Here is a 14,589-nt window from a genome sequence, read left to right as displayed (position 1 = left end):
TCGCTGGGTGGTGGACTTGGACTTGGTCTCACTGGAAGTGATGCAGGTGATGGGGTTGTTTCTGTGGCCTGTGAACTGCTCTCCACTGGTGCACTAGGTTGTATTTCAGGCTCTGGTTGAGCCTCTTGTGCCGGCTTAGCTGCTGCTGCAGGTGCAGGCTCTGTGGCACCCTTTGGTGCTGGTGTGACATTATTGACTTGAACTGGGACCATATAGAACATTGTTGCAACCAAGGTCCTGTAGTGGCACCAAATCTTGTATAAAGGGGGTCAAATAAGGTGTCTAAGATGAGGTTATGGTTTGCTGGTTATGATTATGCTATCTGTTTGCATGTATCATTTTTGTATTTAAAGATATAAGTATTGGCTCTATACTGTGTGTATTTCAAACTTATGCTATGCTTCTGGGTGACACCCCAGAGAAGTTGGTGTCAGCTCTGCCTAGCCTGCTGGATGGCCCATTAAGGACCATCAGCTATACAAGTGACCCATTGAGAGAAGGCAGACATGCCTTGGGACTCAGCAAGGTGTGCGGGGACCTGCCTATGGACAGAACTCTGAGGTTTTTCCAGGCCATGTGAGGGACAGCTTGTCTTTGGGACAAAGGAAGCAGAGACCACATGGCAAGAGACTATAAAAAGCTGCTGCAGCTTCTCCATCTGGTCTTCAATCCTGCTTCAAACCTTTGGAGGGACTTTGCCACACTGAAGCTTTGAACAAAGGACTGAAAGACCAATCCTGATGCTTTGAGAAGGGGGTTGGACTAGATGACCTCCTGAGGTCCCTTCCAACCCTGATATTCTATGATTCTGCGATCCCAGCAGTGGATGTGCTCCAGAGACTTGATTTGAACCTGCAGTTTATTCTATCACTGCTGCAAGCCTGAATCAAGAACTTTGCCATGACTGTATGTAATTGTTTCCATTTAACCAATTCTAGCTCTCATCTATATCTTTTTCCTTTTCAGATTTTAGATTCTAAAGGATTGGCAACAGCGTGATTTGTGGGTAAGATCTGATTTGTATATTGACCTGGGTCTGGGGCTTGGTCCTTTGGGATCGAGAGAACCTCTTTCCTTTTACTGGGGTATTGGTTTTCATAACCATCTGTCCCCATAACAAGGGGCATTGGTGGTGATACTGGGAAACTGGAGTGTCTAAGGGAATTGCTTGTGTGACTTGTGGTTAGCCAGTGGGGTAAAACCAAAGTCTTTTCTATTTGGCTGGTTTGGTTTGCCTTGGAGTGCATAGAAACCCCAGCCTTGGGCTGTAACTGCCCTGCTGTAAGCAATTTGTCCTGAATTGGCACTCTCAGTTGGGTCCTGCCAGAACCAGCATCGTTACAGCTGGCCCCCCTCACTCTGGAGGGTTTGCAAGCACGGGCTCTGGTGCTGACTGCTCTGCCAGTTTCAATTGTTGGGATGGTTATGACTGGGTCCCAGGAACTGGATCCACAACTGATGCCATAGACTTTGGTTTGGGGTCGGGTTCCCCCACTTCTGGCTGGGTCCCTGTAGGAGGCTCAGGAATGGAGTTAGGTGTGGAGGCCTGTTTAGCCTGGCTGTGGGTGACCGTCCTCACCCTTTCTGTTAGCCCTATACGGTTGGCTAAGTCGTCTCCCAGCAGCATGGGAATGGGATAATCGTCATAGACTGCAAAAGTCCATATTCCTGACCAGCCCTTGTACTGGACAGGAAAACTAGCTGTACCCAAGTTAAAAGAGTTGGCCTTAAAGGGTTGCACCATCACTTGGGCATTTGGGTAGATGAATTTGGAGTCTACCAGGGATTGGTGCATAGCTGACACCTGTGCTCCAGTGCCTCTCCAAGCAGTAATCTTCCTCCCACCCACACTCACAGTTTCCCTTCGTTCTGGGGGTATTTGTGAGGCATCTGGGCCTGAAGGCTCTTGGTGGGATTACAGGGTGATGAGATGCAGTCGGCTGGTGCTCTTGGGGAAGCTGGCCTTCACATGCCCCAGCTCATTACATTTAAAGCATCTCCCAGCTGACTGTGTCCTGCGGCGAGGTGGGTGGTTGGAGAGTGGCGTGGTGGGATGAGAGGGCATCTGGGGTCTCCCTGGCTGTGTGGAGGGCTCCTCCTTGTGAGGTGGGGCTTTGGGCTGACCCCAATGGTGGGGTGTCATCTCAGATTGCCCCTTCTGGTATTCGCTCCAACTGCTATTAGCTTTCTTCTTCTCCGCCACCTCCAACCATTTGGTTTCGATCTCCCCTGCCTCATTACAGTTTTGGGCTTCCCATCTAGGATGTACCTTTCTATTTCCTCAGGGACACCCTCTAAGAACTGCTCCATTTGCATTAGGAGAGACAGATCTTCCCGAGATTTAACGCTTGCTCCTGATATCCAGGCATCCCAATTTTTCACAATGTGGTCGGCGTGTTGGGAAAATGCCACGTCTGGTTTCCACCTTAGAGCTCTGAACCGCCAACAGGCATGCTCGAGTGTTAGCCCCACTCTAATTCTGGCCTTTTGTTTAAAAAGTCGTACTCATTCATGTGTTCTTTAGGCACCAGCTGCCACTTCTCTTAAGGGTCCACTGAGTTGCAGCCTCAGCCTCACCATATACTGATCTGTAGGGGTACTGTACCCAAGGCAGGCCCTTTCAAAATTTTCTAAGAAGGCCTCTGTATCATCACTTACCTTCTATGTGGGGAATTTCTTGGAATGGGGAGCGGTACCTGGAGAAGCACTGTAAGGGTTACCTAGTAGACCCAGCTTAGCCCTTTCCAGCCCTAAGCGCTTCAGCTCTAACTCCAACTCCAAGCGCTTCACCTCTCTTCTCACCTCCGCTTCTGCCTCCAAGCACTTTGCCTGCATTTCCGCCTCCAAGCGCTTGTCCTCCGCTTCCAAGCGCATCATCTCTAGGTAGAAATTCCTTTCTGCCTCAGTTAGAACTTGACCGGAGTTAAAGGCAGCCCTCCATCCTGGCACTGGGAGCTCCTGGGAAGTCCCCATTCCCCCATCCTCTCCCTGCATTTCTGTCATGGAGCTGGATATCTAGGATTGATCTGTGTCTGTCTTTTCCATGGTGTGCCTGTCATAAATATAAAGGAAAGGGGTTAAGAAGCTCTGATATAGTACTATAAAATCCTCTTACCTGTAAAGGGTTAAGAAGCTCAAGTAACCTGGCTGGCACCTGACCAAAATCATAGAATCATAGTATCATAGAATATCAGGGGTGGAAGGGACCTCAGGAGGTCATCTAGTCCAAACCACTGCTCAAAGCAGGACCAATCCCCAACTAAATCATCCCAGCCAGGGCTTTGTCAAGCCTGACCTTAAAAATATCTAAGGAATGAGATTCCACCACCTCCCTAGGTAACGCATTCCAGTGTTTCACCACCCTCCTAACGAAAAAAGTTTTTCTAATATCCAACCTAAACCTCCCCCACTGCAACTTGAGATCATTACTCCCTGTTCTGTCATCTGCTACCACTGAGAACAGTCTAGATGCATCCTCTTTGGAACCCCCTTTCAGGTAGTTGAAAGCAGCTATCAAATCCCCCCTCATTCTTCTCTTCTGCACACTAAACAATCCCAGTTCCCTCAGCCTCTCCTCATAAGTCATGTGTTCCAGTCCCCTAACCATTTTTGTTGCCCTCCGCTGGACTCTTTCCAATTTTTCCACATCCTTCTTGTAGTGTGGGGCCAAAAACTGGACACAGTACTCCAGATGAGGCCTCACCAATGTTGAATAGAGGGGAACGATCACATCCCTTGATCTGCTGGCAATGCCCCTACTTATACATCCCAAAATGCCATTGGCCTTCTTGGCAACAAGGGCACACTGTTGACTCATATTCAGCTTCTCATCCACTGTAACCCCTAGGTCCTTTTCTGCAGAACTGCTGCCGAGCCATTCGGTCCCTAGTCTGTAGCGGTGCATGGGATTCTTCCATCCTAAGTGCAGGACTCTGCACTTGTCCTTGTTGAACCTCATCAGATTTCTTTTGGCTCAATCCTCTAATTTATCTAGGTCCCTCTGTATCCTATCCCTACTCTCCAGCATATCTACCTCTCCTCCCAGTTCAGTGTCATCTGCAAACTTGCTGAGAGTGCAATCCACACCATCCTCCAGATCAAAATGACCAATAAGGGGACAAGATACTTTCAAATCTGGGCGGGGGGGGCGAGGTCTCTTTGTCTGTCTGTCTGTCTGTGTGATGCCTCTGCCAGGGACAGATCAAGAAAGCAAGCAATCCAATTCCTTTAGAGTTAGTAAGTAATCTAGCTAGAAAATGTGTTAGATTTTCTTTTGTTTTTGGCTTGTGAAATTCGCTGTGCTGGAGGGAATGTGTATCCCTGTTTTTGTGTCTTTTTGTAACTTAAGGTTTTGCCTAGAGGGATTCTCTATGTTTTGAATCTGACTGCCTGTCAGATTATCTTCCATTCTAATCTTACAGAGTTGTTCTTTTACCTTTTTTTGTTTTTCTAATAAAGTTCTGTTTTTTAAGAATCTGATTGGGTTTTTAGGGTCCTAAAAACCTAAGGCTGGTCTGTGCTCATCTGGTTTATTCTCAAGCCTCCCCAGGAAAGGGGGTGTAAGGCTTGGGCGGGTATTTTGGGGGAAGACGTCTCCAAGTGGTCTCTTCCCTGATTCTTTGTTAAACCACTTGGTGGTGGCAGCATACTGAACCCCAGATATGGGGAATTTTGTCTCTTGGGAAAGATTTAACCTAGGATGGTAGAAATAAGCTTGGGGGGGGTCTTTCATGTGGGTCCCCACATCTGTACCCCAGAGTTCAGAGTGGGGAAGGAACCCTGACGTGGTGGTAGCCATGGGATCATTATGAAACAAAGATCATTTTGAAAAAGCACAGAATGAAAAGGATTTTTCTGTTAGCTGGGAACAGCTTCAGGCAAAGGTACCAAAGGCAAAGGTATCAGATTACAGCACAGCGAATTGGGAATCACAAGCAGGTTTTTTCTTTCTTTCCCGCTCTCGGGTAAGCTAGGTAAGCAGGAGCTAGGATGGCAAAATGCAGTATCCAACAGCAACTAGAATTACCTATCTTAAAATGCTTGGAGTTGGAAGCAGAGGCGAGGAAAGAGGCAAAAAGCTTGGAGGTGGAGGTGGAGAAGCAACGGTTGGAGACGGAGTTAGCGCTGAAGCGCTTAGATCTGGAAAAGGCTAAGATGAATCTACCGGATAACCCTAACAATCCTTCCCCAACAATCCACAAATGGGAACGACTATGTCCACAGTATGATGAATCCAGAGATATTGCTGAATATTTTCTCACCTTTGAGAGACTGTGCAGACTCCATCAAATTCCTGAAGCTCACAAGATGACCACATTGGTCACAAAATTGACTGGAAGAGCTCTGGACATGTTCAATAAGATGCCTATTGAGGAGGCTTCTGACTATAATAAATTCAAGGATTTGGTTTTAAAACAATTTCAAGTTACACCTGAAACTTACAGAGTAAAATTTTGAACCCTTAAGAGAGGGCCTGGACTAAGTAATGTGGCTTATGTAAACCAAATGACCGACCTGTTTGATAAATGGCTCAACGGACGAGCTGTAACTAACTTAGGAGGAATGCAGGATTTGATGATACAGGAGCAATTCCTGAATATGTCCAAGGATGATATAAAACAGTGTTTATGGGATAAGAAAATGGACTCACCAGAAAGTCTTGCTTCTTATGCTGATCAATACGAGCAGTCCCAGACTGCCAGAGAGGCAGGGCAAACCGGAAGAAAATGGGTGGAGGGAGGAGAGAAGAACAACTCTGTTGCAGTTTGAGTGGATACCAGAAGGGGCACCCTCAGACCATACCCTACTACCGGGGGCAGCCCAAGGCCCCAACTATACCCCAAGGAAAACCCCAGACACTTTATCATCCCACCACACCGTTCTCCAGCAACCCACCTTGCCCCAGTGACCCGTCAGGTGGGCGATGTTTTAAATGTAATGAGCCAGGGCATGTAAAGGCCAACTGCCCCAAGAACCCCAACAGATTACAGTTCATTGCACTGGGGTCACACCGAAGGTCCTCAGGCCCAGATGCCACCAGATACTCTCAGAGCAGAGGGAAACTGTGAGTGTGGGTGGGAAAAAGGTTACAGCGTGGAGGGACACCGGAGCACAAGTGTCGGCTATTCACCAATCCTTAGTGGACCCCAACTTAATCGACCCAGAGGTCCAAGTGATGATTCAACCCTTCCAGTCAAACTCTTTTGACTTGCCTACAGCCAGGTTGCCGGTCCAGTACAAGGGCTGGTCAGGAATGTGGACTTTTGAAGTCTATGATGATTATCCCATCCCCATGTTGCTGGAGGAAAACTTGGCCTGACGGTGCCGTTTTGGGAAGACTGGATTTTCTAAGGTTTCGGTGCCTGGCCTCAACCTCATCCACAGGGTTAGCTTTGCCACTGCTGCTGTTGTTTGTGCAGTTCTTGCCCAAATTTCTGCCTTGGATCCTTCATCAGTGATGATTGCCCCTGTCAAGGCTGAATCCCTACTCTGTCACGCTGAGTGCAGAAGTGGGGGCCCGCAAGGATTTTACAAATTAATACTTGCCACTCCAGGCTTGTATTACATTCCCAAGGTTACACCTTTTTTCTGAGCTTGGCTTGGTAAACACTGCCATGATCCAAATGCAAAAAAAACCAAACAAAAAAACAAAACCCTTAGAACCCTCAAGCCCTTTCACACACACACACAAACACACACACACCCCCGCCCCCGGGAAGAGCTGAGAAAGAAAACAAAGAAAATTAGCTGTTGCTATCAGCTAATCAAACAACATTCATAAACCTCTTATGACACCAAAAATCCAATCCTGTTCCTAAAAAATATAAATGTTATTAGAAACAAAAAGGAAGAAAATACATCTGGAACTTAGGCTTTTGCTAGATATTAAAAGAGCAATTCCAAAAATTAAGTATCAAGAATAACTTTCTTGGGGTTCAGCTTAAAAGTTACAAGCAAACAAAAGCACCTGGGGTTTAGAACGGAGGAGAGCCACAAGCCAAAATAAAGAAATAAACCTGATCGTGTCTATTTAAACATTCCCTGCCTTCTAGGTATGGAAGATGAAGGCCCCAACTATACCCCAAGGAAAACCCCAGACACTTTATCCTGCTTACAGCATTGCTGTTCCGTGTCTCCTTCTCTGGAGAACAACAGACAAAGGGGAAGTTTTTCTTCCCATTTTAAAAAGTGCTAGCCTTCCCATTGACTCTTTTGGACAGGTGCCCACTCCTTTTCTTTTACCTGTTGGTTTGTTAACCCTTTACAGATAAAGCAAGCAGAGAACAGACACCAAGAGGGATTTTACAGCTAACTGGCTGGCTGGGCGTCCATAAAAGGGAGCTACCCTTCCCCCCTCCCTTTACCACAGGGACCTTGCTCTCCATGTGTACAGAGTGGGTCTGGCCTGGGGCCCCGCTCTCTGTGCGTGTAGAGAGTGGGTCCGGCCCGGAGTCCTGCTCTCTGTTTATATAAAGTGTGTCTGGCCCGTAGACCTGCTCCTCAATGCTCCATTGTCTTTGGCCCTCTGTCCCCAGCACACACGTTGTGTCTGTGTGAGTCCAGCTCTCATTGACAGCCATCTGCCCCCCAGTGTCTTTGTCCTTCGGACACAGCCAGGCTGCGGTCACATGTTCAGCTACCTCTGCAGCTAAGGGTTTGTCTTCAGTCCCTGGGGTTCTCAGTGTCTTGCTAGGGACTTCCATCCCAATGGGTTGGTTCCAGCCCAGATGGTCCTAGTGGCTCTGTGTCTGCAATACCTGGCTTGATCTGTCATGTCCCAGGGAGAGAACTGATTCCTTCCCCAGGGGCAAGCGCTGCCAAGGGGATCGGTACAGAGCCATACAGATCATTCACAGAAGGATTAAGGCAAATTTGCACATTCGGCCCAGATGCCTTACTCCCGGAGAGGGGTCCCGGCTGCGAATCCTGATTACAGATGCCTGCGACCCTTTGAAGGATGGGGCTTTGGCCCCACCCCTCTCCTTGGCATTTCCCTATGGCTAGTTTGGGTAGCTCCCGACTATAGGTGCCTCTTTATCCCCGTGTGTGGTCTATGGAGCCTGGGCACCTACCTGGGGGCTCTGGATTGCACTGGGCAACAGGAACCTAAACGTCAGATGCTGCACCACTGGGTGCAAGTTCCTGTGTGGATCTAGCCTCTTATGTCTCTGGACACAGGAGGGAGCCTGGTAACTGTGATCGGCGGGGGTTGGGGGTGGGGCGTGCAGGAATGACAACAGGGTCATGTGAACTTTTCAAGCGCTCCGCCCCCCACTCCCTCCATGGGCTGTCAGGTGCTGGGTTCATCCCCCCTGGAACTCCGATATCAGTTGGGAAGTGGGAGGCTTCCTGCTGCTCAGGACAGTAGCTGAACGTTCATTTCTATGCTGGGTCTGTTCTACAGTGCCTGAGTGTGGAGCATAGTCCAAGGACAGGGGTCTCTCATCCCACCCGCCTTGTGTTGAATCCTGATGAACTAGACCCCCTTTCAGTAGTGATGCCCACCTGCTCTGTGCAGTGGGGCCCATGTGTAATGAGTGGGCTCGTTCCCAGCAGAGCAGGGGTCCATGTGAACCTGAGACTGAATAGCTCTGCTCATTGCCAGAGACCAAGAGCTGAATGGACCCTGGAGACACAGCTGCCCTCTCCACCAGGTGGGGACCCAGTCCTGACCCACCCAGTCCTGACCCACAGCCCCCACCCTTCTCCTAGCACTTGGTTCTGCCCTCAGCTCTCTCAGGAGATCAGATAACTTTTCCTTTTAATTGCCTGACTTCAACTTTTCAAGCAGGAACCAGCGGTAACTTCAGCTCAGCTCTTAAATTGGCTCTGCCAGTGACCCAAATCATCAATACCCAGACCAAGAAATGTTCAGACATTAAAACAAGCTAATTATGCCAAGGGATTTATAGTCTGGTCTGCGTGATTTATTAATCAGGTCTAACTACCATGAAAGATAACAGATGGACACCCCTCAGGGATGGACAGCCTCCGTTAATGCCTAGAACTGACACAGCACAGGCAGTGGGTATGTGGTGCAGTGGTCAGAGGACTGGACTGGGAGCCAGGACTCTGGATTCTTTTACCAGCTCTCAGAGGGCAGTGGGGTCCAGTGGCTTACAGCAGGGAGGGATGGGTAGTCACCACTCCTGGGATCTATCCATAGCTCTGGGAGGGCAGTGGGCTCTAGTGGGTTAGAGCAGGGGATCTGGGAGTGGGGACTCATTGGTTAGAGTTTAAGCCAGCCCACCAGGGATCGCCACCTCACCTCACCTGACCTTCTGTAAATCACAAGCCACCAACACCACCCAGCAGACCAAAATTTAGACCAAAATAGGACAGTCCATTGGTGACTAAATTATTATGTGCCACAGGCAGAGAATAGCAGGGACTGATGTGAACCAAGAGCCTCACAATAGCAGGGAAAGGATTAAGTGAGATAAACCCAGATAATCCTGATGAGTGAGCTGCATCCCACGCAGCAGAGGAAGGTGCAAAACCCCCAAGGTCACTGCCAATCTGACTGGGGGGCTAATTCCTTCCCCACCCCACATATGGTGACCAGTTAGACCCAGAGCATGTGAGCAAAAATCAGCAAGCCAAGCACCTGCAACAGAGAATGCTCAGTGCCACCTCCGAGCCATGCCCACCCCCATTCAATTTCCCTTCTCCAGCAGTGGCCATCCCTGATGCTTTGGAGGAAGAAGACAAGAACACAAACAACCCCTCTCATAAAAAAAATAGAATATTTTTTGGTGCTGAGGGGGAGGGGAAATCCCTCATCACCCCTTGCAGGTGTCCAGCTGAAACTGTGAAGCATGAGCTTCTAGGAACATCAGAAATGAACCAGAAAGGACCTTCAGGATTGCTAAACCCTGTCCCCCTCCCCATCACAAGAAACCCCATCATACAACCCCACTCATATATTTGTCCAGCTCTCCCTTAAAAGTAATTGTTTTAACTCGTAGTTTTAACTCAACTCGTATTGGGAATCTGTTCCAGAACCTCACACCTCTGATGGTTAGAAGCCTTCTCATTTCTGTCCCTAGCCCTGAGTTAGTCTGGGGGTGCTGGGATTCCTGGGTTCTATCTCTGGCTGTGGGAAGGGTGTGTGATCCATAATGTACAAACATAATGTCACCATGATTTTGGTCCCAGTTGCACTGGTGTCAGTCTCTGCAAATCACTGGGGTTGCTTTTGATTGACAGCAGAGAAAAGGAGAGCAGAACTTTGCTCTTTGGCTCTAAGTGTGATAACACTTTTATCCAGGTATCCGCTTTTAAATACAGCTGCACAGAAAGGGCAGTGATGCGAGCCAGCCTCCCTGCACACACACTCAGTTTGCACTCCTAGCCCCTGCAAACACACACACACTGTGCACAGCTTATTTCCTCCATCAAGGACACATATACCCCCCACCTTCCCCTGCCCCTGCCCCCCCCCCCCATTTTCCAGTTGTATCATCATACAGGCATGTTTTATACTATGAGTAGCCCCTAGAGGTCATGAAAAATGCTGTGTGTGTTCCCCCTGCTGCATTGGAGCCTGCATCACCCAGAAGGAAAAGGCCCATATCCCATTGCCCAACCCCCTGACAGTCCAGTGCCTGCAGGCTGGGGCCAGAGCAGAACCCCTTACCGCTTCCCCAGCAGGGTCCTCCTCTCAGCCTCCTTCATCTCCTTGTTCCTCAAGTTGTAGATCAGTGGGTTGAGCAGCGGGGTCCCCATTGTGTAGAAGAGAGTCACCACTTTCCCGCTGCTCCCTGAGGCAGCTGGGTTGACATAGGTGACCATGGCAGAGCCATAGAACAGGCCCACCATGGCCAGGTGAGAGGTGCAGGTGAAGAAGGCCTTGTGCCTCCCAGCCCCTGTGTGCAGCCACAGCACAGCCCTGATGACTAGCCCGTAGGAGGCCAAGATGAAGAGGATGGTGACAAAGATGATGAGGGAGCTCAGGGCATAGCAGGCCTGTTCAGTCTGGGGAGCTGGGGTACAGGAGGCAGCCACCAATGGGGCTGGGTCAAAGAGAAAATGATCCAGGGTGTTGGAACCGCAGAAGGAGAGCTGAGAGATGCGGACGGTGGGCACTACAAACCAAAGGAAGCCACAGAGCCAGCAAGAGGCCACCAGGGCCCAGCAGAGCTGGTGGGATATGAGGATGTGGTAGCGCAGGGGGTGGCAGATGGCAGGTAGCTATCCAAGGCCATGGCCAAGAGGAAGAGGCACTCGGTGGCCCCCATGGAAAAGAAGAATTAAAACTGCACAAAGCAGGCCTGGAAGGAGATGGGGATGCTGGGGGACACCAGGTCAGAGAGCATCCATGGCAGCGTGGTCGTGACGTAGCAGATCTCCAGCCAGGTGAAGTTTCCCAGCAGGATGTACATGGGCAGGTGTTGGAGGTGGGGATCCCGCCGCACGGCCCACACAATGCACAGGTTTCCTGCCAGCGTCCCAGCATAGGCCAGGAAGAGGAGGGCACAGAGGAAGGTGTGACTCAGCCAGCCCAGGGAGGGGAAATCCAGCAGGATGAACTTGGTCACTGGGATGGTATTGTTGATCATATTCATCAGGGGGCCCTGGAGCTGAAATAATCAACAGGACACCAACGTTCTAGCTAGAGATCTGGGAGGGGAGGAGTCATTAGAGTAGTAGGGAATAGCACACACACACACAGAGTCACTGTCAGTATCTCTCTCATACATATCACATTTCAGACTCTGCTTGGGATCTGACACTCAAGCTGGGTTTATTCTGCCTTTGGAAACCCTCAGCACCAGACAAAGATCCTGCATTCTGGCATTTGGCTAGCTGTCCTGCCTCTGAAACAAACTCTTGCTCCTCCTTCTACAGCTGGATCAGCTCCTCTGGACCAGTCTAAGATCACAAACCCCATCTATGCTGGTCAACACAACAGAGGATACTCAGAGTAGCACGGGAAACTGATTTCAAATTCTCTGCTCCCTACTCTTCAAGCCAAAAGTGACATTGACTGGGCTAGGGCTGCATCTTTAGGTGACTTTTTAAAATTCCTTACCTTGAGTTTGGATAGATCCAAAAATGACATCAATCATGGATTGACCCTCGCAGCTCTGCAGAAGAAAAATCTATATTAATATATCAATATGATTAAACTCTGGAATCCATTTTTATTTGTGAACTGAATGTATATTATATGTGAAATTAATGTATAGTCACTTGATAATTATACTATTTACTAATTACTTAGTTTTTAATTATTACTGAGGTAGCACCTAGGAACCCCAGTCAATGACCAGGATTAAAAGTTACAGGTTATAATAATTTCTTGATTTGATTATTTGATTCACTGCATATTATATCAATTCCTATTTTTGATTAAAATAAATGAAAATCGATATATGCTGTCAATTTCTGTATTCAATTTAAATAATAAATGAAGAATTGTTTTATATTAATTACTGTTTTGATTAAAATAAAACATTAAGAATTATATATCATATTCATTCCCAGATTCAATGAAAATTTAAACTCATTAAGTCCATACTGTACTAATTGCTAGATTCAGTTCACATGTTAAATTAATATTTACATATCATGTTAATTCCTAGATTTGATTAAATTTAAGATTATTGGGATGATTTCCAGATTTGTTAAGCATGTTGCATTATATCTGCATTATATCTGCAATGAATTCTATTTTGATTAAAGTAATTAATAATATAGGCTCATTTTTAATTAAAATAGTAAATTAACAATTATATATTTTGACTAGTTTTGTACTCATTTCCAGATTTTATTAAAATATTTTATTAAATATTAATAATGATATATTGTATGTTGTATTTTTTAGCCTCTAGAGCTAATTAAAATATTGCGTTAATATTTCCGTATAGGACACATTTCTAGAATCAGTTGAAATATTAGGTCAAGAACTGTACATTACATTAATTTACAAGTTAAAGTCAAATATTAAAGTAGTAAATATATATTATATGAATTCATAGATTTGATTCATAAGATTCCAATAGAGATTGGAAATGTTAAACCAATAAATATATTTTATATGTATGTCTAGATTTGATTAAAATGGCTTTACATAAATTCTGGGTTCCAGACAAACCCAAAAATGTATCTACTCTGATCATCTGAGTACAAAGAATACCAAACAGAACAGAAGTTCTTTTTAAAGGCGATCTGCAAAGGAATTGTAAAATACTTTTTTTCTTTTCTTGTTCCTTTATGAAAGAGAAAATAAGTCTACCTAAAATGTTTTAAAGCCTTTATTTTATTTCTTTTAAACTTGGATGTATCTATTCTCACACTTTTCTGTTTATCTGGCTGTCTGCCTATCATTCTGGAATGTAAATCTACTCTTTTCTGGAGAACTACTGGGCAGTTGAAGGATGTTTTTTATTGGGCTCTTGTAACAATGTAGGCCTTAGCGGCTGGTATAACGTGAATTGACTTTTAAACTGACATATTAAACCAATATTTGGACACACTTATTTTGGTCTCAAAGAAGCTGATTGCAGGTTAGCTTAAACCTATTCCTAATTGATTTTAAACAAACCAGAATAATCTGGTTTAAACTGAATTAAGAACATCCACACAGCCTTTTCCACTCATTTAACTATATCAGTTTAAATTCATAGCTAGAATTATAATGTGGCAATGGGTGGGCCTCTAAAATATGGTCTTCCCTGGTTTTACTGGATAATTACTGAGACACCTGGGGGCTGTTTGTTCCGAGCGCTAACACCTGCACTGAAGAGGGGAAGGGGTTAGAATTTTAAATCAGAGTACCTTTCTCCACCATGTTAATTAGGCATTGGACTTAAATGTGTAGTAGTGGAAAAACAATGGCCCAGATCCCCAGCTACTGAAAATCAGCAGAGCTGTATGGAAGGAGGGGAGTCAGGTCTGGGAAAAGAATGAGGCCTAGTAGGCAGATTGGGTTAGGCTGAGAGTCAAAACTCTGGGGTTCTAAACCCAGCTCTGGGAGAGTACTGGGGCAGTGAGTTAGGCAGGCGGGCTGGGAAACAAGATTCCTGAATTCTAGTCATGGGCCTGAGAGAGGACGTGACTTTGGTTTAGAGCACAAGCCACTGAGATTCAGAACTTGTGTGTTTTACCCCCAGTTCTATGGAGGCAGTCAGGGGAATAGAATTATACAATTTAAGGCCCGATCATCTAGTACAGCACAGGCCACTAACAGCACCCACACACTAACCCAACAGCCAAAGTGATGCCAAAGTATCACAGCCTCAGGCAGAGAACAGGAGGGAGAGGGGTGTGCTAGTGCCCAAGGCCCCTGCCATGGCAGGGAAATTGTTAAGTGAGATCCACCCAAATAATTCTGGCAAGTGACCTGTAACCACACATGGCAGAGGGACACAAAATTCCCCTCCTAGGTCACTACCGATGTTGCCGGGGGAAAATTCTTTCCTGACCCAACATATGTCAATCAGTGGGACCCTGAGCATGTGACGAGAACCAGCCAGCCAAGTGCTGGGAAAAGAGAATGCTCGGTGCCACCTCATCCCCCTCTCCATCCCCATCCAATGTCCCATCTCCAGCTGTGGGCATCTTCTGGTGCTTCAGAGGAAGGAG

The 14,589-nt window shown here is 46.9% G+C and overlaps 1 pseudogene; it reads right to left on the bottom strand.

Annotated features, from left to right (window-relative positions):
• Positions 1–10,635: 10,635 nt before the first annotated feature.
• On the bottom strand, positions 10,636–11,567 carry LOC140897241 (olfactory receptor 11G2-like; annotated as a pseudogene).
• Positions 11,568–14,589: the final 3,022 nt, after the last annotated feature.

Source organism: Lepidochelys kempii, chromosome 13 (genome assembly GCF_965140285.1).
Source record: "Lepidochelys kempii isolate rLepKem1 chromosome 13, rLepKem1.hap1, whole genome shotgun sequence".
Classification (NCBI taxonomy): Eukaryota; Metazoa; Chordata; order Testudines; family Cheloniidae; genus Lepidochelys; species Lepidochelys kempii.
Note: the sequence above shows the minus strand (reverse complement) of the source record. Positions and strands in the feature narration are given on the sequence as shown.